At 38.6% G+C, this 16,402-nt stretch overlaps 1 pseudogene; it reads right to left on the reverse strand.

The window, feature by feature from the left end:
- Window positions 1-13,869: 13,869 nt before the first annotated feature.
- On the reverse strand, window positions 13,870-15,940 carry LOC149179921 (cell division cycle 20.2, cofactor of APC complex-like; annotated as a pseudogene).
- Between the last annotated feature and the right edge of the window lie 462 nt (window positions 15,941-16,402).

Raw genomic sequence — 16,402 nt, forward strand, 5'->3', positions numbered from 1 at the left:
GAAATGCCAGGAATCGATCCTGCCATTGTTGTTCATGAAATAAAGACCTACCCGGATGCTAAACCCGTCCGGCAACGGTTGCGTCAGATTCACCCTCGAAAAGCGGCTGCGATTAAAGCAGAAGTCGAAAAGCTGTTGAAAGCAGGTTTCATATATCCGATCCCGTTAACGGATTGGGTATCGAATATTGTTCCAGTCAACAAGAAACAAGGAACAATAAGAATCTGTATCGACTATAGGGATATAAATCGAGCTTGTCCAAAAGACAACTATCCTACGCCTTATATCGATCAAATTATTGATGATTGTGCCGGAAGTGAAATGTTTTCCTTTATGGATGGTTTTTCGAGCTATAATCAAATCAATATTCTACCTGCCGACCAACCAAAAACGGCATTCATTTGTCCATGGGGGACATTTGCTTATTGCAAATTACCTTTTGGGCTTAAGAATGCCGTGGCCACTTTTCAACGGGCGATGTCTTACGCATTTCATGACATCAAGCACATTGTGCAACCGTACCTCGATGATTTGCCTGCTCATTCTTTACATCGAGCTGATCACCTTGTCCACCTACGAGCAATCTTTATGAGGTGTAGGCATTATCGAATTCGGTTGAATCCCCACAAGTGTGTTTTCTGTATAGAAACAGGTCGATTGCTGGGATTTGTTGTTTCAAAAGCCGGCATTCGCGTCGATCCCTCGAAGGTCGAAGCTATCATCAAATTGCCTCCTCCTTCGAGTTTGCGCCAACTCCAAAGTTTGCAAGGGAAAGCGAACTTTTTACGCCGATTCATCCCAAACTACGCCGAGGTCACTAAAGGTTTTACACGGTTGTTGAAACAGAACGCACAATTCTTTTGGGACGAGATTGCCCAACAATCTTTTGATGCACTAAAACACGCGTTGACCCATGCACCGTTGTTGCATCCTCCCAACTACAACCAGGACTACTTCTTATACCTCGCAGCTTCGCATTCCACCATTGGAATGGTGTTAGTTCAAGAAGATGAATTCGGAGCGGAACATGTGATATATTATCTTAGTAGGACCTTAAATCCCACTGAGCTAAAATATTCGCATGTGGAGAAATTGGCCCTGGCAGCCGTTCAAGCTGTCCAGCGTTTTCGTCACTACATTCTTCTCCGTAAAACTACAGTTATTTCGGATTGCAACCCTATGATTTATATTTTGACAAAACAACTGCTAGGGGGCAAGTACTCTAAATGGATCGTTATCCTGCAAGAGTTCGACTTGGAGTTCGAGAAGTCCAAGTCTAAGAAATCCTTAGTTTTTGCGGAATTGATGTGTGATTTCCCGTGTGCTGACACAGAGACTGTGGCAGAGGAGTCCATTGCGGACGAATCTTTGTTTCTTATCAGTACTTTAGATCCGTGGTACGGAGATATAATCATCTATCTCCAAACCCAAACCTTTCGGCCTGAAGCTTCAAAGCGGAACGTCGAAAAATTCGTTTTCAATCCCAGCAATACAAAATTATTGGAGATACACTTTATCGCCGGGGGGCAGACTTAGTTTTTCGACGTTGTTTAACTCATGAAGAGGCTGAGAAGGTTTTGAATGATTGTCACTCTGGAGCATGTGGCGGTCATATGTCTGGGTATGCCACAGCTCAGAAGGTGTTGCGCGCTGGCTATTTCTGGCCGTCTATGTTTAAAGATTGTATCATTGCAGTCCGGAAGTGCCACAACTGTCAAGTGTTTGATCGCAAGATGCGCGCACCACCTGCTCCTCTCCACCCTATAATTGCCGTTGGTCCATTCGCCAAATGGGGTATCGACTTTATTACTTGTAACCCTCACTCGGCCGGGGGGCATGCGTATATCATCCTCGCGGTTGATTATTTTACTAAATGGGCCGAGGCGATGCCTACATTCGACGCAAGCGGCAAAACAGCTGCAGTTTTCGTATTCAATCATATTATAACTAGGTTTGGTGTCCCACAAGCAATCATTACTGACCATGGGAGCCATTTTCGAAACATCATGATGACTGAGCTTACAAGCCAGCTTGGTTTGCGCCACGATAGCTCTACTCCTTATTATCCGCAAGCCAACGGTTTGGTTGAGTCTATCAACAAAGTTCTGGTTATCATGATCCGACGAACCATTGGTATTCATCGGTCGAATTGGCACAACATGTTATTTTCAGCGCTATGGGCATACCGAACCTCAGTGAAAAATTCAACAGGGTTCACTCCTTTCCAGCTAGTTTATGGCTTGGAAGCTGTGTTACCCATTGAATGCGAAATCCCATCACTTCAAATGGCTGTCGAATTACTTCCAGCTACTTCCGAAGAGGAGAAACGTTTATTGTACTTAGCTAAATTAGATGAGACTCGACGTGACGCTACATTGGCAATCGAGACTCACGCGAAGCGAATGAAAGCTCAGTATGATAGAAATGTGACCCCTCGAAGTTTTTCGGAGGGAGACCTAGTGCTATTATATGATCAAGCTAACGATAAGCTAGGTGCTGGAAAATTCGTTCCTATGTGGCATGGACCCTACATTGTAAAGCGAAAGCTAGCAAAAGGGGCTTATGAGCTGGTTGATTTTGATGGGGACTCTTTGGGTAAACCCAGAAATGGACTTTACCTAAAGAGGTATTATGCTTAAATGGTGGGTATGGAGAATTTTTAGTTAGGTTAGGTTTTCTTTCTAGCTAGTATGTTTGTTAGTTAGTCAGTGTGCTTAGCTTAGAGAGTGTGTTTTTCGTCGTTATTCTGGCTTATCTTGGTTTTACTCTTGATATTGCAGATGTCGACGCCTCTCCAAACATACATTGGATTTGCTGATGGTGCTTGTCGTAGTACACGGAATATCTCTTCCGCAGCTTGGGTTATCTATTCGCCCTCTGACGAGTTAGTTTCTATGCATGGGGTAAGCCTCGGTCAAACAACGAACAACATTGCAGAATACAGTGCAGTGGTTGAATTATTATCCGAATCTATTTCATTTGGAATTCGACGTTTGATAGTGAGGTTAGATTCTGAACTTGTTGTATTACAGCTTAATAGAGTTTATGCCATTAGAAATCCTGTGTTATTAAGGTTGTTTTTGAGAGTGCGTCTCTTGGAACGTGAATTTGATTACATTGAATATCAGCATATTCCAAGGTCTTTAAATACATTAGCAGATGCAATTGCTTCTCGAATGTTGGACAGACATTTACGATAATCATGCAAGTAAATTTAAAAACATTTCATCACATATGTTAAACAAGATAAGCCGGTAATAGTGATATATATAGATAGGAGTGTGTCAAAAAATATACATCGTCTTCGATCATAGGTTGAAAAACACCTTATGATCGGCAAAATGATAAGTACAAAAAGCCAAAAATGTCATATGTGTCTACAAAAGTGACTAGTCAATCACTGGTGGTGCTCCCTATACGACACCACTGCACGGGCTACCTTACACAAAAACCTCCTAAACGGTCCAGGGACTGCGACTACATAGCGCTGAAGTCTGATAGGAATATCATCTATGGTAGTCTCAGGCATATCCGCCGTCAGACGCTCTAGATCCTGCTCCAACTCAGCTAGTGACTCTGCAGCCGCGTCCTGTGGGGCCGGTACCGGTGCAACTGGATGTCTCCTCTCAAAAGGCCGGAGGTTGGCTGGGCGCTGTGGACCAACATCTGCATTTTAAAATTTTTACTGTCAGTTTTGAGACGATATATATAAAAAACAAAAAAAAATACATAATTTGAAAACTTGTGAAAAATAAAGTACCTCTGTCATCCCATTGTTCTCCCTGTGGAAGAACCATGTCCGGATCATGTCGAAAATCTACTCCGGCATACGGAAAGTCCTGGATCGAAAAAACCTGGTCCTCTAACCAGTGAAAATAACTATCAGAGAATCGAACAACCGCCGCGCCCTCGTCAGGATGCCGGGCCATCACCGTAACCCATCGTATCAGCTTTGGCTCCCGAGGACCCAAGATATCAACAGTGAGTTGCTGAGGGATCAGCATCGGAACTCTCTCTAAGGCAAAGCTCACGACTAAAGGCCCATATCCAAAGGTCTTCAGTCGTCCGTTCTTTGCCCTAGTCAGTTGGCTCTTCATATTAGCCGACACAGCATCACACCAGTTGAAAATGGTGCCTTGGTAACAGTCAATCGCCATCCGCATTTGGGACCCGGAAGCAATATGTAAAGCGGCTGCGCCACAAATTCTGGTAACCGTGAAAGCTATAACTTTGAGTTCACGCAGAGAGATGTGTTTGATTTCCACGCCTTTCGCATGGTGGGCATTGGGTGTGCACCAATCTGCCCGGAGACTAGCAAGGGATTGGCCACCCGGCCTAGTCCCGGCTAGATTGAGTTGCTCACCTCTATTCGGCAAGCCAGTGAGAAAGTATATATCAGAGGGCTCTATCTCGAGCTGGTGCCCTCTGATGTAAAAGCATTGTTCTTGAACGTTCCATCTCTCAACCAGCCATTCTAAGAATCTTACCTGAGCCCTCATGCCAGGTATGGCCCAGTATTTATATAACCCACATGCTTTTAGGGCATCAATGGAAGGTTGATGTTCAATTGCGGCTAAATCAACGTCCTCGTGCTCTCTTTCTCTCCAATCCAACATGGTGAGTGCCCTACACACCAAGAAACAATGATTAGAATTAATTTGGGGAAATTTGAATGGTTGTTTGTGAGGATTGGGGTTTCAAATTCCGCATTCCACGGAGGACGCACCCCGCGTTTAGAACACAGGGCGTCGGGACGCAGCTGGCCTGAAGGTGGGCTGCGTCCCCCGACCATTTTCCTGTATAGGAAAAAGTCGGGGGACGCAGGTCACCCGAAGGGCACCTGCGTCCACCGCAGAGCGCATTTTGAAACCTAAACCCCCCAAAAAACAAAACTAAAACCTAAAATACAATTTTAATCGGATGAAATTGAAGAGTAGGATGTTGTAAAATACCTGGAAGAGACGGCGTTCGATTCTGACGGTCGGATTTTCCGCAGCGACCACGGGAAGTTTCTTGCCAAAAGCCCTTTTTTCAACCTCAACAGTAAAATGGTAAAAATGACATGGTAAAAAGTCTTTTTATAGTTTTTTTGGATGAATTTGTTCATTTTTCACCATGGAAGGATGTTTTTCGATGTATTTTTGCCTATCTTAAACAGGTATGAGTAATGTGTTGTTTTTGTGCAGGACAAAGGGACTTAGAGGGAAAATTGTCATTTTTCACGAACCAAAATATCAGAGTCATCTTTTAAGCCCTTTTCTGACTCCTAAAAAATGAAAAGATTGCCGAGCGTTTCTTTTACACTCGTTAAAACGGAATTAAAAGACGGTCCCCTTATAGCTCTTTTCTGACCGTAAAATCAGGAAAAGATTGCCGGGTTTTTGTCGTTTCAAACTCGATACGGAAATAAAACGACGTGTCCTTGATCGCTTTTTACTTTTCAGGTCAGTGGCACTAATTATGAAAGTACTCCTTGGTCGCAAGATCAAGCGGTTCCCCCAGGTATTATTTTATACTTTTTCGGGCTTGAGGGACACAAATCTACGAAAAAGTTCAACTTGGAGTCTTCTTAAGTTTTTCAGACTCTCTAAAATTGAAAAACGCTAAGTTTCTCCTATACTGGACTCGTTAAACATTTCACAGTAAAGGACCTGTTCAATTACAAACAGGAACGAACCACTCCTTCCTAGGGTTCGAATCAAAACTAGGTTGGACTCATCCGAAGGATGAGCTTATAATCAAGCATATGTTATCCTCCTCAAGCTTGTTAAAAATAAAGAGGTACTTGCCAGAAATGGTGGGGGAAAAGAGAGAAGAATGAACCTATTTGTTATCTTTTGTCTCAGAAGAAACTTTATTACCACTCTTGAACACGACACTTTTCATTCACCTGGGTTGGGAAATCCTTTACCTCACAGTTGATCAAACCACTTTGAAAGTCTTTAACCGGGTTCCAGGGATTAACTTTGAGTTATTCATCACCAAGCCATCTGTCGTGTCGTTATGTGTTCAAGAGGTCTGCAAGCAAAACTTTCATCTGCAAAATACTTGTCATCCATTTGACCATCCCTGAGTCAGTCCTTACAGCAACATTTCTTCAACTTGAACAATGATTTCGTGTTGCAGGCTTGCCTGCAACGGGTCGCTTTCTATCGACATCAACACATTATCTAGAGAGATGACTTAGAAATCGTCAGTACCTTGAAGTCTGCATGCATCAATGGCAGGTTTCTCGCCTTTGACGTCAGTTTACATCATTGACTTTCGATCAAAGGATTCCGTGAAATGTTCGACATCAACTCATTCATTCACATCTCATGGATTGTACTGGGTACTTTGAGAACCATTGACATTACTGGTGGTCTCTCTCACACTTGTTAACAGTTTACATCATCGACTGGTAATCAAGTGGTTTCTACCATGTTCGACATCAACTCATTTATTCGCATGGCTAGAATCGTACCAATTCGAGGAGTAGAAATGAAGACCCTGGATCTAGTTTCCACCATCCAGGCTGCGAGGAGTTTTGTATTCATTATCTAAGTAGACTAATCATAAACAGATGGCTGCGCCCATACTGTGTCTACAAAAGTCTATGATTATGATGTACTGCAAGATCATTCCTGTATCAGAGTAGTTAGTCTGTTAGTTAAAGTTTTAATCTGAGTATGGGAATGCCTACCTCAGTGATGATATAATCTTATACATGTATTTTGTGTTGAAAATTGCAGGTTCTGACCAGGCTCTCCACGAGATAATCCTTGAAATGATAAAGCGCTTCACCCTTCCTAGATAATACAAAACCCTAATCTATTTCAGGCTTCGCACTTTAGGGGGCAATCTGTTACACTAAAAAATGTCACCATGACTATTTACAGTTAGTATGGCTCAATCAACAGTCATGCTATCCTCTTAGGCAAGTCTTATGCCTCTGCTCTCCATGTCAAACTCCAAAAAGAGAGAAAGTCTTTTATAAATGTATTTATCTCTGGGGACGCAGGTTCTCTCAACCTTACCTGCGGGGACGCACCCAATGTTCACAAAAGCTGCGTCTTTGGACGCTCTGTATGTAAAGGAGCAGGTGCGTCCCCCTGTAAAGGTTAAAATGCGCAAGTTTCATCTTTAAAAAGTCACTTGTGGTCATTTCTAGAGCATTCTAGAAGGTTGTTCGACGTGTATTGAGCGCCTCCAGATGGTTCATGCACTCCTACCAAAGAGGAACTTATCCCATCAATAAGGGAGCTATCCCATCCAAAGAGGGGATTATCCCATTGATGGTGGACCTGATTAACTTCCTCTTGAGCACTATAAATACAGGCATTGGGCCAGAAGGAGAGGAGGTTGAAAGCTATACATTTCTAAGGGTAAATGCTGCAGGAATTAGGACTCCCATTTAAAAGCTTGTGAGGAGAGATTGCCATCTTTGCTTGTTCTATTTGGAAGTGGGTGAGCTTTGTCAAAGTAAAGGAGAACTCTTGATGGACCCTGGGAGGGACTTGCACAACACCAAGGCTCAGGTTTTATTTGTTCCTTTTGTTACCTATTAATGCAAATGAGTCCATTCTTCTCAATAACTTGTTATTTATGATTTGTTTCATGTACTCCTTGGTCTATGTGTTAAATATGTTTTATTCTATGAGATTATCAAGTGTTATTTAATCGTTTGATTGTTAGTGTATGCAGGTTTCAAAGTGAAGGAGGAGCTCATCCGGATCAGCGGAGCTGGACTGCTACAACAGCGTTGGATTACAGGTAGGATCTAAACACTTGATTTCCCGTATAGTAAATGCATGTTTAGAGAAGGATTGCTCTTGTTTGTCTTGTTTGTCACTAGAGAGTCTTAGGCTCCTAGGGAGGTTGGTTGTGTCCGCACAATCGACTCTTTCCGCCTGACAGGGGTGTTTTAAGGCAATATTTGGGTCAATTGTCTTAACTTAAGACAAAAAGAAACTTGTGTATTGTCTTAAATATTGTCTTTAAGCAGGTGTCTCAAAATTTAATGTCTCAAAATTTAATGTCTCAAAATTACTGTCTTAAAAACAATATAGAACACATATTATTATTGTCTCTATAAAGACAAGAATTATTGTCTATTAAGAGACAATTTCATTTGTCTCTCTAGAGGCCATTTCATTTGTCTTTGTAGAGACACTTTAATTTTTGTCTCTTTAGAGACAATTACATTTTTTTCTTTTCAGATTAAAAACATATTGTCTCTATAGAGACTATATGTCCATAATTCAAGCTATTGTCTCTCTAGAGATAACATAAAAAATTATTTAAAAATAAATAAATAAAATCATTTTAATTGTTCTTTTAAGGTGGTTTCAACATTCAAAGTTCCCAAATAGTGATTTTAATTACCTTAAATCTCTGTTGTTTATGGATACCAACAGAATAAAAGATAAATAAATCCATTATTTCTAAAGCTAACAACAAAGTCATTTTAAATCTAAATTAAAAAACAATTCTCAAAAGAAACATTGAAAATAATAAGGCAACACACTTATATTTTCTGAAAATACATTCACATCATTTGAACATGCAGGATCCTTAGTTGGAACTTCATTTTAAGACACATTATGAAGCAAAAGAAAAATGTTCTAGATTTCTCCATCCTGCAAGAGGGTTTACTCTATAACATATAAATTTAAAGCTTCAATCACATTAAATGGTGAAAATTAAATTCATATCCAGTTGTTAAACCACAATTTCAAGACCCTTGCATAATTGGAATTAGCTTCCTTTATAACAAAGAATTGTAATAATGTATATGCATTTGAATCTACAATTGATTGACAATTCTGTCTTCATGAAGGTTTTAAAAAAGACGGAAAATTGACACAGGTCCTGACAACATGATATAGGTCAATTCTCAATCTATTGGTGACCTACATAATTATCTTCTCCACTACTCTCTTTCGTAATTCGAGTTGGCTCCATCTTCTGTTTGCAACCCGAGAATTGCTGCAATAGGTATGCAAATTGGTGGTGATCAAGTTTGATGCAAGAGCATCCAGCACCCTTAGTAAAAAGGAGGAAAAGGCATATTGTGTGATAATCCTTTGTGTAAGGATTACAAAAGTAATAAAAAGCATCGATTGAAGGTTTTGAAGAGTTCTAATTCCGATAGAAGGATTTGGAGGAAAGACTTTGGTCGAAGTCTTATACAAAGCTTGAGGGTTCATATAATCTTGAGAGGAAGGTTCAAGCGGGGTGATTGGTTCCGATACAAAGAAATAGCTTATAAAGAGGCTCTGACCATTTATGGTCTAAAGATTTAACTCCATTGTAGAGTTAAATACCTGGGATAGTTTTGGATGCATTATTGAATGCATATTGTGGGTATGTGTGGGTGTTACTCTGCACCATTAGTTGGTATCGGAGCAGAAGAAGATTCTGCGTGTAAGAGAGAGAGTAATAGATAGAAGATTGTGAGAATAGAGTGTTTACAATGTAGCTGAAGGAGAACCTGTTACTAAGGCTGAGATGCCTTAGAATGTAATTATGTTGTGTATAAAGAATAGATATGTGTTCTATGTTTAACTTCTGTGTGCTTGTGTATGATACCCCTTTTCAATTCTGTGTATATGCGTGGAGACTTTAAATCTTGTTTGTAAGTATTGATCATCCATCGATCACTGTAGGATCGATGGTGATCCAACGATGTTATGAATATCGTGCACATAAATGGAGTATGGTAGAGAACTGTGTTTAAGCACAGAAATCCATCAAAAGGTAATCGAGACTAAGTTAAGGAGGAAGCAGCGAGAATGCATAGCGACTGTTGGATCAATATGATCAATGGTACGGATCTATTCGCATGGAATACAGCCAGACCAAATATCACATCGAAAAAACCCATTGGAATGAGATTATAGCGGCTTTTAAATATAGCGATTGCGATACGAGGATTGAATCGCAACCGTCAGATCGAAAGGGAGATTGACGGTCCCGATGGGATCGCTAGTTGCATTTCGGCAAAGTTGAATTATCACGGCCATGGAATGAGTGATTGCAATATAGCGATAGTGATGTCACCGATAAGTTTGATCGGTGAATGAAGGTCGGCTGATCGAAGGTCTGAACAATTGGAGGTGCGAAGTCGACAATTTATAGACGAGACTTTATAACTTTTGAAGTCTGGTAGGTGTTCCGGTGCGGGTTTTTTGTTTGTTTCTTGTGTTCCTAGAGTTAAATGGTTTGCGGGGTTTTAAGGCTTGATGCCTATATGGAATTCTCCTGATAGTTTAAAGCTGCTGATAGTGCACTGGGGTTTATATGTTTCCAAAGGGGCCGATAACGTATTTTGATGCGTTAACGCATCAATGCGATATAAATAGTGTCGATAGTTCTCAGGCTCCAATAATGTTAAATGGTCCATGATCATAAAGGCTTAAAGCCTTGTGAATGCTTCTGATAGGCTTTGTGGACCCATAACCCACAGGCCTCAAGATCGATGATTTGTAAATGAAAGGGATTTTGAGTTACCCCAAAAATTCCTATTCCCACCATCATTTGGTATCAGAGCTAGGTTTCAATCTTGGGACCTCTCCTTGAGCAACACCTTTTCTCCTTCTTAAAGAAATTCCCAAGAGAAGGAAGAAGGAGTGCAAGCAGAGGAGCTTGAGGTATAGTTGATAAAGAATGGAGAGTTATGGTCTTACTGTTGCACAGAGAATGACAGCCGAAGGTGAGAAGATTGCAGCAACCTATAGGAAGGTGTGCTCATATGGTTCCAAAGGAGAGAACCCGAACGATGCCAAAATACCGAGTGAGGAGTGCTTGGTGAGGTATCGCGTAACGGAGGAAGATGAAGACTATTACTATAGAGGTTGGTTGTAGCTCACAAAGATCATAAGAGTAGTTCCACTGAAGAAGTGTAGTGGGTAGAATTGCTAAGGATAAGGAGAAGCATATGACCAAGAGGTCATAAATTTTTGTGCCTTGGGAGTCTGATGCAGGATCATCCAACACCCTTAGTAAAATGGAGGAAAAGGTGTAATGTGTGATAATCCTTTTTGTAAGGATTATGAAAGGAATAAAAACTGTCGATTGAAGGTTGTGAAGAGTTCTAATTCTGATAGAAGGATTTGGAGGAAAGACTTTGGTCAAAGTCTTATACAAAGCTCGAGGGTTCATATAATCCCTAGAGGAAGGTTCGCGCTGGGTGATTGGTTATGATACAAATGAATGGCTTATAAAGGGGCCTTGACCATTTATGGTCTGAATATTTAACTCCATTGTAGAGTGAAATACCTGGGACAGTTGTGGATGCATTGTTGAATGCATACTATGGGTATGTGTGGGTGTTACCCTGCACCATATTTCTTGAGGAAGCTTCATATCCAGTGAATCTAATTCAGGTAATGAACTATTATGATTGACTTCATAGCAAGATGAAGCTGCAGAGAAGTCTCTGTCATTAGCTTTTTTCTGGGTAGTTAATCGTTTCTTGAAGGCACAACAAACCACCCATCCTTCTTCCTGTAAAGAATAAAATAATAAATTCCTATAAGGCAAGTTTTATACCATTTCTCAACCATTTCCAAGAGATATACTTACTAAAATAAAATAAAATAAATGTAGTGCATACATGAAATATAAATGTGTGCACTCTTAGTAATTCTTAATTATCACTTGCCTTTCCTTGCCTGATTCCCAAGAGCACCTGCAAATGCAATAGTAGAGTCATTTTACTTTTTTTTAATAAAAAACCCTACCATATTTATAATAATTAATAATTGAAATAAAATTAAAATTCTACAAACTTATTAAACTCTTAATATAAAAATGGCTCAAAAACAAAATCAATCTACTCTTTAATATAAACATAATTTTTAATGATGATACCATCTCTATTTTTGGTTGGTAGCATCGTTTGTTCCCATTGAAAGCCAAAAAATGCCATGAATACTAGTGAAAATACAAGGTAAGTTTCAAACCCTGAAGAAAGTTCTCATAGGCAATTGCCATTCACACAGCCATGGCGAGTAGACTCGTTGTCATTGGGATAACATTGCACAACCTCATAATTTCATCTCCATTTGATAATGTTCCTTTTAGTGGTACTTGTAATGTTTCTTTATACTATTAGTAATGATCATTTACTCACCATAAATGGTATAAATATGTATGGTGTTAGGTTATTGATTGGGTTTAATTGTTAAGAGCATTATTTTTCTCTTATCGAGAAAAGTAAATTAAAAAAATAGAATATGATAAAACTTTAAAATATATATGTGTGTGTGTGTGTGTGTGTGTAATACTTTAACATTTTGGTAGTCAAATCTATGTATCAAAGTGGATCTCTTGTCCCATAAACAAATGAACATTAAGCAACAAAGTACACAATCATAATCTTCAATCCCAATCAATGCTAAATGAAAAGAGAGCACTAAATACCCAAAGATTTCTTATAATGACTTACACATTTCTTTACTGCGAGAGAAAGATTAAAATGGCCCTTTTGTGGATCATAATATCTATCTTTTGATCAAAGTTTTTAAAGATAAGCTGGGACAAGGACCTTCTAGAACAACTTGTGGGTACTTAGAAATTTCATGGTTTTCTTTTGGGAAAAGAGAGAAAAGATGAATAAATAGCAATTATAGAGACAACAAAGAGAAAAATGACTCTCATAATGATTTGGAAGCTCACCAAAAGAACAGGAGAAAGTTTTGAACAGCCTCAATTGTTGGCTATTTGAGTAGGGTGAAAAATAATTTATACTCAGGTTTTTTCTATCCCTCACCGAGATTTAAATTTCCAAAAGACATGTTCAACATACCCATGTATACAAGCTAGGCTATCTGTTCCAGTTAGAGCCAAATAAAGATCCTATGGAAATAGATATATGCAGTAATAGTTTCTTAGCCAACACTAAACAATTTTCAGAACATCACATTCACTCTTCTTACCTGAGAAGTAGTCCTTTACTCAACTGAAAAGAAAAAATGGTCAAATTATTCAATGCAATCCTTCACTACTATACCTAATACATGAACATGCTTTTGGTTATTTAATATGCCCCTCTGTAAAAACCTTTAAATAAACTAAATGAATTCATGAATGGTCATAGAACTAGAACAAAAAGGAAAAATAGATATGATAAGCAAGATAGACTTACAATATATTTAATATGACATAAGTCCATGCCTATTTGAATTGCAAGGAATGTAGCAATTTATTGCTACAACCAAATCACTATGTTACAGAGTATATTCGCTACTCTTAAATGAGAAGATTACCCTTTCCATGTCAAACTTGTACATGTCCAGAACGACATCTCCATGTACAAATCTCAAACCTCTTGATACACTTAAAATGAATTCATGAATGGCTAGAGAACTGGTATAAAGAAGGAAAAACAGTTATGTTAAACAAGATAAGCTTATAGTATCTTCTTTATTTATAATATTTTGAATGCAAGAAATTATTATTGTACCACAGATAATACCCATGTGCTTATTCCTAAAGCCGAAAATATGTTTAACAAATTTGCTTGAAATAAATGTTTAAAGCACCAACTGCATCTTTACTCTTGGTCCTCTTTAAGGTACCCAGATCTCCAAAGACTTACCAAATACAAAGGAAAAACTGTCGATTGTGTCAACAAACAAACAAAGGAAAGACTATCAGCACAAAAACAAAGACTTTCAACACAAAATCCATTTACCGATAGATCAATAGAATGAATACCTCTGCCAGATATAGCACTCTAGACATGTGACCTGTAAAGCTCTCTTATCTTAACCATATATGGATATTTCCATAAGGTCAGCTAGTTCTGGCTAAATCCATGTGAGTAGATAATACCCTTGTGCTCATTCCTAAAGGAGGAAAATCTTCTTAATGGATATGCATGAGTTACATGTTAAAAGTGCCAACTGCATCTTTACTCATGCTCCTCTTTAAGGTATCAGGAGATCCAAAGACTTGCCAAAACCTAAGAGTCTCATCTCGTGCAGCCGATGCAACAATGTACCCATCTAGACTCCAAAAAGACAAAACAAAGGAAATATTGTCAACACAAACCCATTTAGTGATAGATCAATAGAATGAATACCTCTGCCAGATGTAGTACTCTAGATGTGTGACCAGTAAGATCTTCTATCTTAACCATAGATGGATATTTCCACAAGGTTAGTTCGTTGTGGCTAAATCCATGTGAAATCAATCGCTCACGCTCATTCTTATTCCATAATAATGAGAAAACTTGAGAGTGAGCGTCAATGGTATTTAGGAAAGCTCATGTATGAGTATTCCAAAACTTAATGCAACTGTTAGCACTAACTCCACCAGATGCCAAATGATTACTCTGGAAAGCGCACCATGCCAAGGCTTTTATAGCAGCACAATGCTCATCAAGCCGATGAAGATATTGAGCTGCACCATTAGAGGATGACATGCTCTTGTCCCATACATGAAGTAAATTATCATTCCCCCCACTTGCAAGCTGTTGGCCAGACATAGACCATTTCAAACCACACACTTCTTCCACATGTCCTCTGTATGTTTGAATAATTGAATCACGGATGCGAACATCATGATTCAATATTAAACCATCAAGACCACCATTTGTAATAATATGACCATTCCAATCAAGCGCACCTACACGGGATTGGTGACCTTTCAAGGCCCTCACCTGTGTTCATTGAAAAACATTACCAAGAGAATGAGATTGCATCTGAAAACAAATAATGAAACTGAAAATATCATAACAAAAAATAATTTAATCTACCTATCTATTAGATGAAAAATTCCATAGCTGTATAATAAAATTAGTCAAGCCAATACCAATATGTCTTCCATCAGGTGCCCATTTAACACTGGTTATTTGACCAACATCATCATCGATTGTCAGGAGCTCAGAAGTTGTGCTCTTGGAGGCATCCCATAAATACACCATATTACTAAGGGCTATCGATAAAACGTTATTGCCACTCCAGTCCAATAGATTCAAGTAATAATCATCCACAAGCTCAGGGGCATCCAAAGTTCACTCCACAGACTGTAAATAAGGATATGAAAGTTAAAAATAAAATACAAATGTTAAAATCAACAATTGTCAATTTTTAATTATCTAGGTAACATCCTAAAATCCCACAGGAGGGAGGTTTTGGGGCAAGCAGTGAGGAACTCATAGCGTGGGCTTGAATTAAGGCGGAGACCAGTGTTCCATGATTGAGGCTAGTTGCAAGTCCGAAGTGATTGATGGCTTAGATATATCCTAGGGCATTAGCTTTTCTATAAGAAATATTTCTTAAAATAAAAATTATCTAGCTGACATAAAGGCAGAACCCTTGCAGAGATAGATACAGCAGTGGATCTCAATCAATTTGACTCCAAGATAAACCCATTCAGAGACAAGGGAGGATTTGTATCTTGTCCAATTCTCAATCCCAACCTGGGTCGTTTGCTCAAATATCAAAATCTATCCATTACAAACATTAAAAGACAAAAAACCCAAAAACAAAACATGAAACTAAAATGGAAGTGTAACATTGTAAGTTCAATATATGAAGACAGAGCCATAAACTAGGGTTGGCTGAAGAATTTATCCAACACTAAATAGTTTTCATAACCTCAAATTCACTCTTCTTACCTAAGAAGTAGTCCTTTACTCAACTAGAAAGAGAAAATGGTCAAATTCTTCAATGCAATCCTTCACTACTATACCTAATACATGAACATGCTTTTGGTTGTTTAATATGACCCTCTGTAAAAACCTATCAATAAACTAAATGAATTCATGAACAGTCAGAGAACTAGAATTAAAATGAAAAATAGATATGATAAGCAAGATAGAGTTACAATATATTCAATATAACATAAGTTCATGGCTATTTGAATTGCAAGGAATGTAACAATTTATTCCTTCAACAAATTTGCTACTCTTACCTGAGAATATTACCCTTTCCATGTCAGAATTGTACATGTCCAGAATGACATCTCCATGTACAAATCACAAACCTCTTGATACACTAAAAATGAATTCATCAATGGTTAGAGAATTGGTATAAAGAAGGAAAAACAATTATGTTAAACAAGATAGGCTTACAGTATCTTCCTTATTTATAATATTTTGAATGGAAGAAATTATTATTATATCGTAGATAATACCCATGTGATGATTCCTGAAGCAGAAAATCTTCTTAACGAATCTGCTTGAAAGACATGTTTAAAGCACCAGCCACATCTTTATTCTTGGTCCTCTTTAAGGTATTAAGAGTTTCAAATACCTACCAAATACAAAGGAAAAACTATCATTATGTCAACACAAAAGCAAAGGAAAGACTGTCAGCATAAAAACAAAGACTTTCAACACAAAATTCATTTAGTGATAGATCAATAGAATGAATACCTCTAGCACTCTAGATGTGTGACCTGTAAATCTCTC

Source organism: Pinus tabuliformis, chromosome 3_2 (genome assembly GCF_031772625.1).
Source record: "Pinus tabuliformis cultivar Carrire ecotype Pingquan chromosome 3_2, CPIR1, whole genome shotgun sequence".
Classification (NCBI taxonomy): Eukaryota; Viridiplantae; Streptophyta; class Pinopsida; order Pinales; family Pinaceae; genus Pinus; species Pinus tabuliformis.